Source organism: Terrapene carolina, unplaced genomic scaffold (assembly GCF_002925995.2).
Source record: "Terrapene carolina triunguis isolate 2854851 unplaced genomic scaffold, T_m_triunguis-2.0 Scaffold782, whole genome shotgun sequence".
Lineage (NCBI taxonomy): Eukaryota > Metazoa > Chordata > Testudines > Emydidae > Terrapene > Terrapene triunguis.
The window spans coordinates 1135874-1147312 of NW_020665133.1; the positions used below are offsets into that span (position 1 = coordinate 1135874).

Sequence of the window (11439 nt, forward strand, 5' to 3'; positions counted from 1 at the left end):
AAACAGTTTGAATGAATCCACAAACTGAATGCTATATTATCCATTATAAATATGAGAGGGAGGGATAACTCAGTGGTTTGAGCATTGGCCTGCTAAACCCAGGACTGTGAGTAAAATCCTTAAGGGGGCCACTTAGGGATTTGGGGCAAAATCAGAACTTGGTCCTGCTAGTGAAGGTAGGGGGCTGGATTTGATGACCTTTCAGGGTCCCTTCCAGCTCTATGAGATAGGTATATCTCCATATATTATTATTTTCTTATAGGTTAGTGATAGCATAGTTTTTGAGTCTCATTAAAGTACGTATACATGTTCACTGAACCTTTAGAGACTATCAGAGTGCCAAAGCCAGGTTCTGTGCTGACTAACTTTGTTAACTTGTTTATGTTTGATAAAACAGGATTTGTTTAAATGAGATATTGCTCATTAAATGAGATATTGTATTGTTATCCAAATAAATATTTTGAGAGAACACTGAAGCGGGATGTATATGGTTCCAGTCAACAACCTGACCCACTGTTGCTAGACTTGTGTGGCAACCCATCTACTCTTAACCTCAAATTCTGTAGGTCACAGATTTTGAAGTACCTTCTTCCAAGAACTGATGTGACATCTATACATTAGATTTTGTATACTGGATTACATTTAGTTACAGGCAAATTATGCTTTTAATAGAACAGAAATAAAAATGAAAGGAAACAGCTGTTCTTGAAACAGTGAAATTTCAGCCTTCTAAGAGAGCCAACTAAGGAAACAGAAAGAACAGGAGTACTTGTGGCACCTTAGAGACTAACAAATTTATTTAAGCATAAGCTTTCGTGGGCTACAGCTAGGGTGACCAGATCAGAGATATAAAATATCGGGATGTGGGGAGGTGGGGGCGGAGCAGCAACAACAAAACAACAAAAAAAGGGAGTTTCAAAGGGGCCGGGGGCATTAGCAGGCCCCAGCCATGCACGCTGCCCTCCCCGCGGAGCCTCCCGCCCCCTGGCCCACCCCGGGCACATGCGGCGCGTCCGGGTGGGGGCAGCGCGGAGCGGGCAGGGGCCGGGTGGGCGGCGTGGGCCAAATCCCCGCTGCTGCCGGGCAGCCCCACGCCTCTCCCTCCCGCTCGCGGCTGCGGCTCCTTCCCAGCGGGACGCGCCTCCCGCCGCCCCGGGCACATGCAGCACACGTCCCCTGCACCTAGTCTCCCTCCCGCCAGGAAGGAGCCGCTGGAGCGCAGCCGAGCGGGAGAGGCGCGGGGCTCCCCGCCAGTGGCGGGACACGCGCCGCATGTGCCCGGGGCTGGCCAGGGGGCACATCCCGCCGGGAAGGAGCTGCAGCCGCGAGCGGGAGGGAGAGGCGCGGGGCTTCCCAGCAGCAGCGGGGAGTCAGCCCACACCCCCGCGCCGCCCACCCGGCCCCTGCCCGCTCCGCGCTGCCCCCGCCCGGACCCACCGCGCTGCCCCGCGGGCTGCAGGGCTGGAGCAGCCTCCACGCTGTGCTCCAGGCCCCGGGTCCCCGTGTGCAGCAGCCCAGGGGCCGGGCAGGAGCCCTCTGGCGCGGTGGGGGGCTCAGAGCTGAGCCTCCCCCCCGTCTCCCTCCCATGCCGGACCCCCTTTGCCCGCCCGGTGCCCGGGTGCCGAAGCTGACTCACCAGCTCCAGGATCCAGGCGCCGCCACCACCCCCCTCCCTCCAGGCTTGCGCCGCCATGCAGCTGCAAGCCTGGGAGGGAGGAGGAATGCCACATGGTTGGGGAAGAGGCGGGGTCAGGCCGCAGATTTGGGGAGGGAGCCAATGGGGGAAGGAGGGGGCGGAGCCGGGGGGAGGGCGCTAGAGTCCCTCGGGGAGGGCAAAATTTCTTGTTTGTCCACTGTCCCAACCAAACATTGGTCAGGACGTGGGACAAAGCAGCAAATATCGGGTATCGGGATGTCTTGTCAGCCTAGCTACAGCCCACTTCTTTGGATGCATAGAATGGAACATATATTGAGGAGATATAAATACACATACAGAGAGCATGAAAAGGTGGGAGTTGTCTTACCAACTCTGAGAGGCCAATTAAGTAAGAGGAAAAGAAACTTTTGAAGTGATAATCAAGATCGCCCAGTACAGACAGTTTGATAAGAAGTGTGAGAATACTTACATGGGGAGATAGATTCAATGTTTGTAATGGCTCAGCCATTCCCAGTCTCTATTTAAGCCTAAATTGATTGTATCTAATTTGCATATCAATTCAAGCTCAGCAGTTTCTTGTTGGAGTCTGTTTTTGAAGCTTTTTTGTTGCAAAATTGCCACCCACAGGTCTGTCATTGAATGACCAGACAGGTTAAAGTGTTCTACTGGTTTTTGAATGTTATGATTCCTGATGTCAGATCTGAGTCCATTAACAGAGTAACAAAAACTAATTAAGACTCAAAAGGGCTAATTAAGGTCTAGTTCTGCTCTCCCCAATACCATAGTTTCCAAAATGATGATTCCAGGTCCCAGCACACAAGAAGTGTGCCAAGAAATGGCAAGAAAAAAGTGCAGATTTCTCCCAGAGACTAAGGTGAAGGATGATGAGGGATTCCAATCAAGTTACTGTCCCTGGATACTACTTAGGTGGCTTTGCCTTTCATCTCAGCTTCTGGCCATGGGACATTTTAAGGCCTCCACACCTCTAGCCCAGCAGCTGGAAGGGAACATTAGTTATTTACTTGTAGAACTTCCCTGACTGCTACATGAGTCTCTACTACTTTACACCTACACCCCTATTAACAGTAAAAGGAAACAAATCTCTGTTACTCTACACTTCCTCCAGCCTCCATTGCCAAGTGCTGTGCTACTCACAGCTTTCCTGAGCAGCTGGAGCACAAAAAAATATTCTTGACAGTTTCCCAGCTGCCACCCACACCAGTATGAATAGAAGTCTAGTCTCACTTTACTGTTCTTTGCCAGAACTACAAGCAGAGGCACTGGGGCTTTCTGCAGTCTCAGGCAGATCACTGTGCCAGTCTACATTCAGTTTGCATTTGGAAGGGATAGTTTGCCAGCATAAGGGCAGGAAATTTCCCACCCCACCCCAAAGAAGTTAAAGCTTGAATTCTGATATCTTCAGACCCATACTTGCCATTAAAAGTCTTTCACTGCCAAGTTAATTTTTCAAGTCTTTGAATTAGCACAAAACAACCCTTGTGTCTGTTGGCAATTACCCTCAACCTACCAGCAATTTTGTGGCATCACACCAAAGATATCAAGTTCTCAATAACTAATAGTATTTGATTTCACCACACAGGGAATTACAGAGATAGAAGCACATTTCCTCAGTTTAATGCATACCCCAGTGCAGTTTCCAGAGCAATACCAAGTTATATTTACAGTTTTCTGGGGATCACTGGTCAGGCTATTTTCTAAAGGGGTAAAGTTACAGCTGACTCTCAAACAAAAAACTGCTTTCTGAGATCAGTACTTGTCAGCCTCCAACTCTTCACACAATCTAAACAAAGCAGCTAGCAAAGTATAAATGTTTGGCACAAAATAAAATTAAAATGCTGAATTTTTATGACTTGTTTTGTAATAAGTGTACAATAGTAAAGAACATGTGGGTGATATAAACATGGATACTTAAATCAAAGTTTGTTTCCGAACCAAAGTAACACTTTATTAACTAAGCTAACTACAGACAAAATTAAGAAGGAATCAGTGTATATCTACAAGGACCTTTAGCTCTAGCTTAAAATACCACCTCTTCTGATATAATCAGCAATATTGTACCAATTGGAGTCACATGCACTGGAATATAGTTCTGTAATTTAAATTAGCAAGAGAAGAGGTGTCATGTCTCTTCTTCATACCTGATAAGGTGATCCCATAAGCCTAACCACAATTTTGCTCTGAAAACACAATAGTATCAGTTTTGCATTCCTCCTCAGCTTTGCATCCTTCCCTATACATCCAGTAAAACTTTTTAAAATGCTCCATCCTTTCCACCCCCCTAGTAACAGAAATACCTTGTTTATCACCACATGAAATGGCACAGCACTTACTGATCTTCCCTATCTAACTCTGGTAACATAGCAATAGGACAGTGGTTCCCAAACTTTAACAACCTGTGAACCCCTTTCATTAAAATGTCAAGTCTCACGAACCCCCTCCTCAAAATGAATATTTTCAGGGATTTTCTCCTTTACCTGAGTATAAATTATAAAGGCAGTGATCTTGGAAATATAAAATTTGTTTTTATGACTTGCTTATTACACATTATTAATTATTTATCATTACAGTATTTTTATTACATTATGAAAATGGGAACACTCTTCCAAGACCTCACTTTCGTAGCTTGTATCACTTTGAATAAGCCTGTTATAAGACAAGGCTCCTATGTTTCATCAAGGAGTATCAGATGTGAATGAGCATGAAGGTATTTAAGAAGCCAACTCAAAGAATTCCTCCTACACAAGCATTCAGGTCTTGAGCACTCCAGGCAAACAACGCACATTACAACAAAGCTTAAACTTGTTCTTCATAATAATTTTAAAAACAAGACTAGCTACCTATTTAATTTTAAAAACAGCAAAAAATATCCACCTCCCTTTCTATTTCTTATAAGGAGTCTTGAAGTTTGATAGATATGCTTGCTTTCATCGGCTTAGCTCTTGGAAGTCCAGGGGCTCCGTGCTGCTCGCCCCGTGCTGTCCCTAGGGACAGCTCTGTACACCATTAGGGAATTTTTTCCTGAGAACCCCCTGTAACATTTCACGAACCCTCAGGGGCTCACGAACCCCAGTTTGGGAACCACTGCAATAGGAGCACCATGCCATGTCACTGCCCCCTTCACAGCAAAACACCACACAGCACTGTTCCTTCCAGGCTCCTTAGACTCTTGGAGAAGTGCCTCTCCACCACCCTCAATGACATATAAAATGGATGAGATCTTTTGATACTGTGATAATCTGGCATTTTACCTCTACTTTCAGCAACTTGGAGACACCCATCTCCTATATCTTCTGCAATGAGATACTGCCATTTTCTAACCCATATAAATGGACAACTTCTCTCAAGCTGCAACTGCCATCAACAAATTTAAAAAATTCATTAAAGCTAATGTTTACAAATATTATATAGTACATAGGTTGGGAAAAGAGTGTCCATACATCTGGGTATAGTGCTTAGATTATCCACAAATACAAAGTTAGTTTTTTAAATGTCATATGCTACATAGAGTACATAATCAGCAATAACCCAAATTTAGGTGAACAGATTTAACAATACAGTTTAGAAATTAGAATTCAAATACTTGGATACATGACTCATGAAAAGCTGTACAGAGATTTGGTTGTGCAAAGCAAAATATATTAAATCGAGTGGAGATTGTCCCTCAGTAATTTGAGAATTAGGTTGGTTGTCCATTTAGAAAATACAACCCATGAGGAATACTACACATCATTCACAGTCTGCACAACATAATTCCCTGCATAAGAAGTAACCACTTAAACACTGGCCTTTGAATCTTTAAAGCAGTGCAACAATGCAGATGGGTAGTACTGATGGAGCTCCAGGGTAGGATCAAACAACAACACTTGAGAGAGAAAAAAGAAAAAAAGAAAAAAAAAGATCTAGGCTTATGTTTTCAGGAACAATAAGCAAGCTAAAAATCTAAATCCCTTTAGAGAATTTAGGAAGGGGGACCTGCATACCTAAATGCTAGAGAAACTCCATAACATACAGAAATACTAGAGCTTTATGTTAAAATGCTAAACCAACATTACACATATTGTAATATTTGACATGAGCTATTTTAGAGGTTCTCCCCACCCCCATCTTCTCTATTACCTGGACTAAGAATAATCTTCAGGAGGCCCCAGTGTTTATAATTTGAAGCCAACCTCTCCCTCACTGCCTCTCCCAAAATCCATGTGGATCAGATGATACTCTCACCACTGAGATGCCACAGCTACCTCTCAAGACTCAATCTGGAAGTGTCCCTTTTCAAGCCCAACCTCCCTCGAAAATACAACATTGCCATTCCAGACACCACAGTAATCTAGCACTTGCCTCAGGAACAATCAGTGGGGCACAATCCTGTGCCACATATCAAATTCTAGAAGCATTCTCCCCTTTCCACCCCAAGTGGCCCCTCACAATAGCACCCCATAAAATAGCATAGTTCTGCACTCACATTCCTGTACTCTGCTAATACTCTTTCCCAGCCACTCCCAAACATTCCCTCATCTACACCATCAGAGCCAAGCTGTGCCACACGCCCCATCACATCAACACTCCTTGATCTGATTCAGGAAGGCAGACGCGGGCCCCATTCTTGCTTCTGAACCAAAACCTGCATCCCTACCACGTGTGCATGGATCACAGGCTTACCACACAAGGGGAAAAGAGGGATGTCTGCATAGGTGGAGTAGAAAGAATGAAGGGAAAGTGTGTCTTGTCAGGAAGTTATTTTTTTATTTTCAAGTGGCAAATAGACAAAGATGTCATCTCTGCCTTAAGGGAAATGGTTGAGAAACCTGACTTCTCCTTTCACCGGAGTGGTATCTACCATGGGGTGAACTTGGACATTTGATGGTCTCTTGGGGGGAGGGAGGGGAAGGGAAGCCAAGCCCTGGCTCCCTCAAGGAAGAGGATGGGAGAAGCGACATCTCTGATACAGGAGAAGCTCAGATGCCACAGCTCGGTCAGACTCCCCACAGAGGACAGTGCCTGCTTAGATTCCCCTGACACATGGGGACAGTTACCTCTGTTCAGGGGAGTGGGCGAGGCAGTCAAGGCTCCACACACAGTAAGCAATAAAAACCTGAGCAACCCCCACTTGGGCCTGGATCCTTGGTATGGTGGGGAAGCAAAGGGGCTAGAGGGGGGACAACGCAGGCCCAATGCATAAAGAGGCACACACCAGTCTCCCTCTACAGCAGTGGTTTTCAACCAGGAATACATATACCCCTGGGGGTATGCAAAGGTTTGCTGAGGGTACATCAACTCATCTAGATGTTTGCCTAGTTTTACAACAGGCTGCATAAAAAGCACTAGCAAAGTCAGTACAAACTAAAATTCCATAAAATAACTTGTTTATACTGCTCTATATTATACTATACACTGAATTGTAGGTACAATATGAATATTCCAATTTATTTTATAATTATATTGTTAAATGAGAAAGTAAGCAAATTTTCAGTAACAGTGTGCTGTGACACTTCGGTATTTTTACATCTGATTTTGTAAGCAAGTAGTTTTTTTAAGTGAGCTGAAACTTGGGGGTAGGCAAGACAAATCAGACTCCAGAAAGGGGTACAGTAGTCTGGAAAGGTTGAGAGAGACTGCTCTACAGGAGGCATAGGGGTATCTCTGCCACGTGGGACGGAAGGAAGGAAGGAAGCCTGGACACCGCCCACCTCTAGGAGAATCCCTCTGACCCCAGCGCACGCGCGCACACACGATGGAGTAACTGGTGCAGGAGCAAGGGGAAAGCCAGGGGCTCAGAACCCCGGTGGACGGACTCCAGGGTCGCTGCTGAAGGGATACAGCGGGCGGGCGGGCGGCCCATGCCTCACTACCCCAAAGAGGGTGCCTGCTGCACGCGAGAGAGAAAAGCCAACCTTCCTTTACAAGGGGTCTTGGGGGCACAGGAGATGACTCCGCCCCGGACCAGGGGCGGGGAGCGGCAGGGGAGATGGAGCCCAGTGCCCCCCACTCCCACTTAAGGGGCAACTCTGCCCGGGGCGCGGAGAGGAAGCCCGAGCCCCTTGCAGGAGCTGAGACGTGGGGAGGGGCGTGCCCGTTCCAGGGCGAGCGGCAGCCTGGCCCGCACACCGGGCCCGGGGGGGGAGGGAGCCTAGATCCCCGCGGGGTGGGGGGCGGACAAGAAAGCGGAGGGCCCGGTGCCTGGTCCGCAGCTCCCGGCCTCCGCGAGGAGCCCGCTCCGCCGCCGCTGACAGCCCGAGCAGCTCCCTCCCCTGCCAGGCCCGGGCCCGGCGGGCGCCAGGCGGTGGAGGCCCCGCTGCTGCCCCAGCCGAGTGTCTCCTTACCGTACGGCGGGGCATGGCGCGGAGCGCCCCGGGGCACGGCCTCCTGCCTGGGTCGGGGTCGCTAGGCTCCTCTCCGCTGCCACCGCCTCCTCACAACCACAACAACATGGCGGCCGCACAGCGCGCGGGCACGGGCGGCCAGGGCGAGGGGCGGGACCGGCGGCGGCGCGCGGCCAGGGAGAGGGGCGGGACCGGCGGCGGCCTCCCCTCGGAGCTGGCCCTGTTTGTGCCCAGCCCCGGCAGGCGCAGGTGGGTGGCGCGGCATTCCTTTCCCTGTCCCCCTCAGCGGGGCGTCAAGCACCGACCCCCGGGCTCGCCACAGCTCCAGGCCCAGGTAGAGCTTCCGTGATTGGTAACATCTGTAATCAGAGGGGAAAGCACGTGTTACGCAGCCTAGGCGGTTCGGAGGACAAAGGCCAGTCTCCTAAATAGCCAGGCAGGCCCCTTTGATTAGGGAATAGCCTCTCATTTGCGCTACTTTTTGCGCTCTTCAAGCCTGGGAAACGACACTTCCTGCAGTAACAAAGCTTCTTGAGTGGGTTTCAACCCTTATACAAGCTTAAAAATCACTAACTAAATCTACAGCCCCTGCCTTTAGAGAAACAAAGATCAGTTTGTCAGAACAATTTCAGTCTGCCAGCTCACTCTTGCCAGAGAGATTTAAATGTCTAGGTCTGTGGTTGGCCACCGACACATTCTTCATGCAGAAGAAATTACATAGCAATCCCCAAGGGAATTGAATGCAAAGGGATAGCTGTAGACTCTTATCCAAATAGTATCAGGAGTGACATCCATTCTCCTGGTTATATGTGACCCCAAATCCTTGAAGTGTTACATTTGTGAATGGGAGAAACCAAGAGCCACTATAATTGTGCAAAACAAGCCAGTGGTCTCTTCTCCCAACTTTAATGTATTCCATAAAGCAACAGTCCTATCGTTCTGTCTCCATAACTTTTCCACCATCATGGGACACACACAATTACAAACCAGTTAAAAAGGTCTCCTTTGCCATGAGGCCTACAAAACTCCTCAATAATAGTTAGCCAACTGGTGTGCTGTAACCACTACTCATCATGCTGACCAGTATTAGTTCATTGCTTTCTGGTCTCTACCTGCTATCTTACACAAGTGGTTCAGGGTAGAGAGTGTCTTGTTTGTATAAGCGCCCAGTACAATAGCCTCTACAAATAACTGATGCCCTTGTGAGAAAAGGCTAGGGGTTTTATCAATTTCCCCAGCATATTAAACAAAATCCCTGCCTCTGAATAATCTGCAAGACATGGATGCAAATAAAATAAAGTTAACTATATATTTCTAAATACAAAGTTTAGAGTTAACTGCTGGTGGAAGGTGCTGGACAGTGGTCTTCAAAGCGTGGCCTTCCCCTAACTTGCCCTATTTAGTCCTTGCCCCTTCAAAGTAGAAAGAGGAATTCTGTTTCCACAGCTTAGTTCAAGCCTTTTCTTCTCTACATAATTCTAAAGGGGTTATTTGTGTTTGTGGTTTTGTAATATGGACACCTATCCAAGATATAAACTGAGACCCACATTTCACAGAATAATGAACATAATGGCCTTCAGAGAATTAAACCAGATTTGAATTAGCACTGTTAAAACTCTAAACTGAGGCCAGTATTGATCCCCAAGCCATTAAGTCCCCACCAAAGGTTCTCATACTACACATACCATACAGTCATCCTGAGCCTGTTTGCAAAAAGTCCTTCAACCAGAAAGAATCCCAGGCAACCTATAGAACTAAAATAAACAGGTTCTTCTTAGGGTGGTGGAAAACACTTCTAAAGTTCCCTCTTCCAGGATCAGACAAGCAATGTCAAAATCACTTTTCCTCTAAGAAAATGGTTCAGGCAAACAAAGCAAATCCTAACACCCTCCCCTCTTCCCTTGGGGGGGGGGGGGGGGGACCACACCTGTATTCATCCTTTCTTCAGGATTAAAGCTCCAAAATCCCTTTCCTCTAGGATTAAAGTGAACAAAAGAGGTAGTTGCTTTAGAGACCCTTTCCCCCATCACATTAGCTGTTTGACTCACCAGCCAAGTAATTAATTTGCTCTTCCTCCTTTTATAACCACCAGGCTGGTCTCCTGGAAGGTTAATGGACTCCAGCTGATTTTGATTTTTGCTTATTAACCCTTGCCTCCCAGAATAGAATCATAAGCCTTGTCTACATGGGGAAATTGACCAGCATAGGTCTTCCAGAATAAACTCCAATAGCTCCCCATGTGAACACTCTATTACAGAATAGAATGGCTACTCCTGAATATCTTATTTTGGAATAGCTATGCTGGCCAATTTATTTGTGTAGACAGGATCTATTAGACAGGAACTCTGGGAGTTTCTTCCTGCTGCTACTAGGTTACAGATAAGTAAGGTATCCTGTCACAGAACTCTTTCCAGAAGATGGTTTTAATGCAGTATTTTCTGATCTATGAGGTGGACACTAAGAATATGTCTACACTGCAATTAAACACCCAAAGCTGGCCCATATCAGCTGACTCAGGTTCACAGGACTCAGGCTAGGGGACTGTTTAATTGCTGTGTAGATGTTCAGGATCAGGCTAAGGTATCAGTTTTCCCTTAAACCAGCACTTCTGTAAATCACACAGCACTTGTGAGCACTTATAATAAAACAAAAGTAGGTTTATTTAAGAAAGAAGTACAAGAAACAAGAGAGAGTAATGGAAATACATGGCTACAATGCAAAACAAAATTATCAAATGCAAACCTGGATCTACACTTATCAATTGTTCCCTTTCCTGACTAATAAAGTAGATTTCCCCTCAAAAGCTCAGTTAGGCTATGTCTACACTACAGCCTATGTCGGCATAATTTATGTCACTCAGGGGTGTGAATGAACCACCCCCCTGAGTGACATAAGTTACTCTGACATAAGCACACGTGTGCACAATGCTATGTCAGCAGGAGAGCTTCTCTCCTGTCAGCATAGAGCGTCTTCACCAGAAGCACTGCAGCGCTGTATGTAACCAGGATCCAATTTTTAACACCTCATTCCTTGCAGAGGATCTTTCTCCCTCCTCTCTTACATTGAAACACATTTTTGTTTCTATTCCTAGACAGAGTGAACCCCCGCCTTGTTATAAAGATTCTTTTGTACCTTCAAGAGGTTTCAACTGTTTGCAGTCTCTGTTTTTCCATTGAAAATCTGGGGATTGAGAAAGGTTTAACAATTGAGCCTTGCATTGCATTACTTGGTAAACAGGGCCAGGTGACAACTCCCTCCTGCCTGAATGGGCCATCATCCAGACACATTATCCCCTGATGACTAATTTTTACTCCCAGACAGTCCCTAAAGCCTCCTTTCAATATAAATACATTATTCCTTAAATACTACCCATATATACATATCACAATGATTATAAATCTTGACAAATTATGAACTTTCTGTAGGTACCTTACATATTAC

At 46.5% G+C, this 11439-nt stretch overlaps 1 protein-coding gene across 8 annotated transcripts in view; it reads right to left on the reverse strand.

Moving 5' to 3' along the window:
* MTMR3 (myotubularin related protein 3) overlaps positions 1-8121 on the reverse strand; it is a 216075-nt gene extending 207954 nt beyond the window's left edge. For all 8 annotated transcript variants that reach the window (XM_026660440.2, XM_029913661.1, XM_026660441.2 and 5 more), the window contains exon 1: positions 7999-8121. The gene's annotated coding sequence lies outside the window, so the exon portion shown is untranslated. The remainder of the gene's footprint in view (positions 1-7998) is intronic.
* Positions 8122-11439: the final 3318 nt, after the last annotated feature.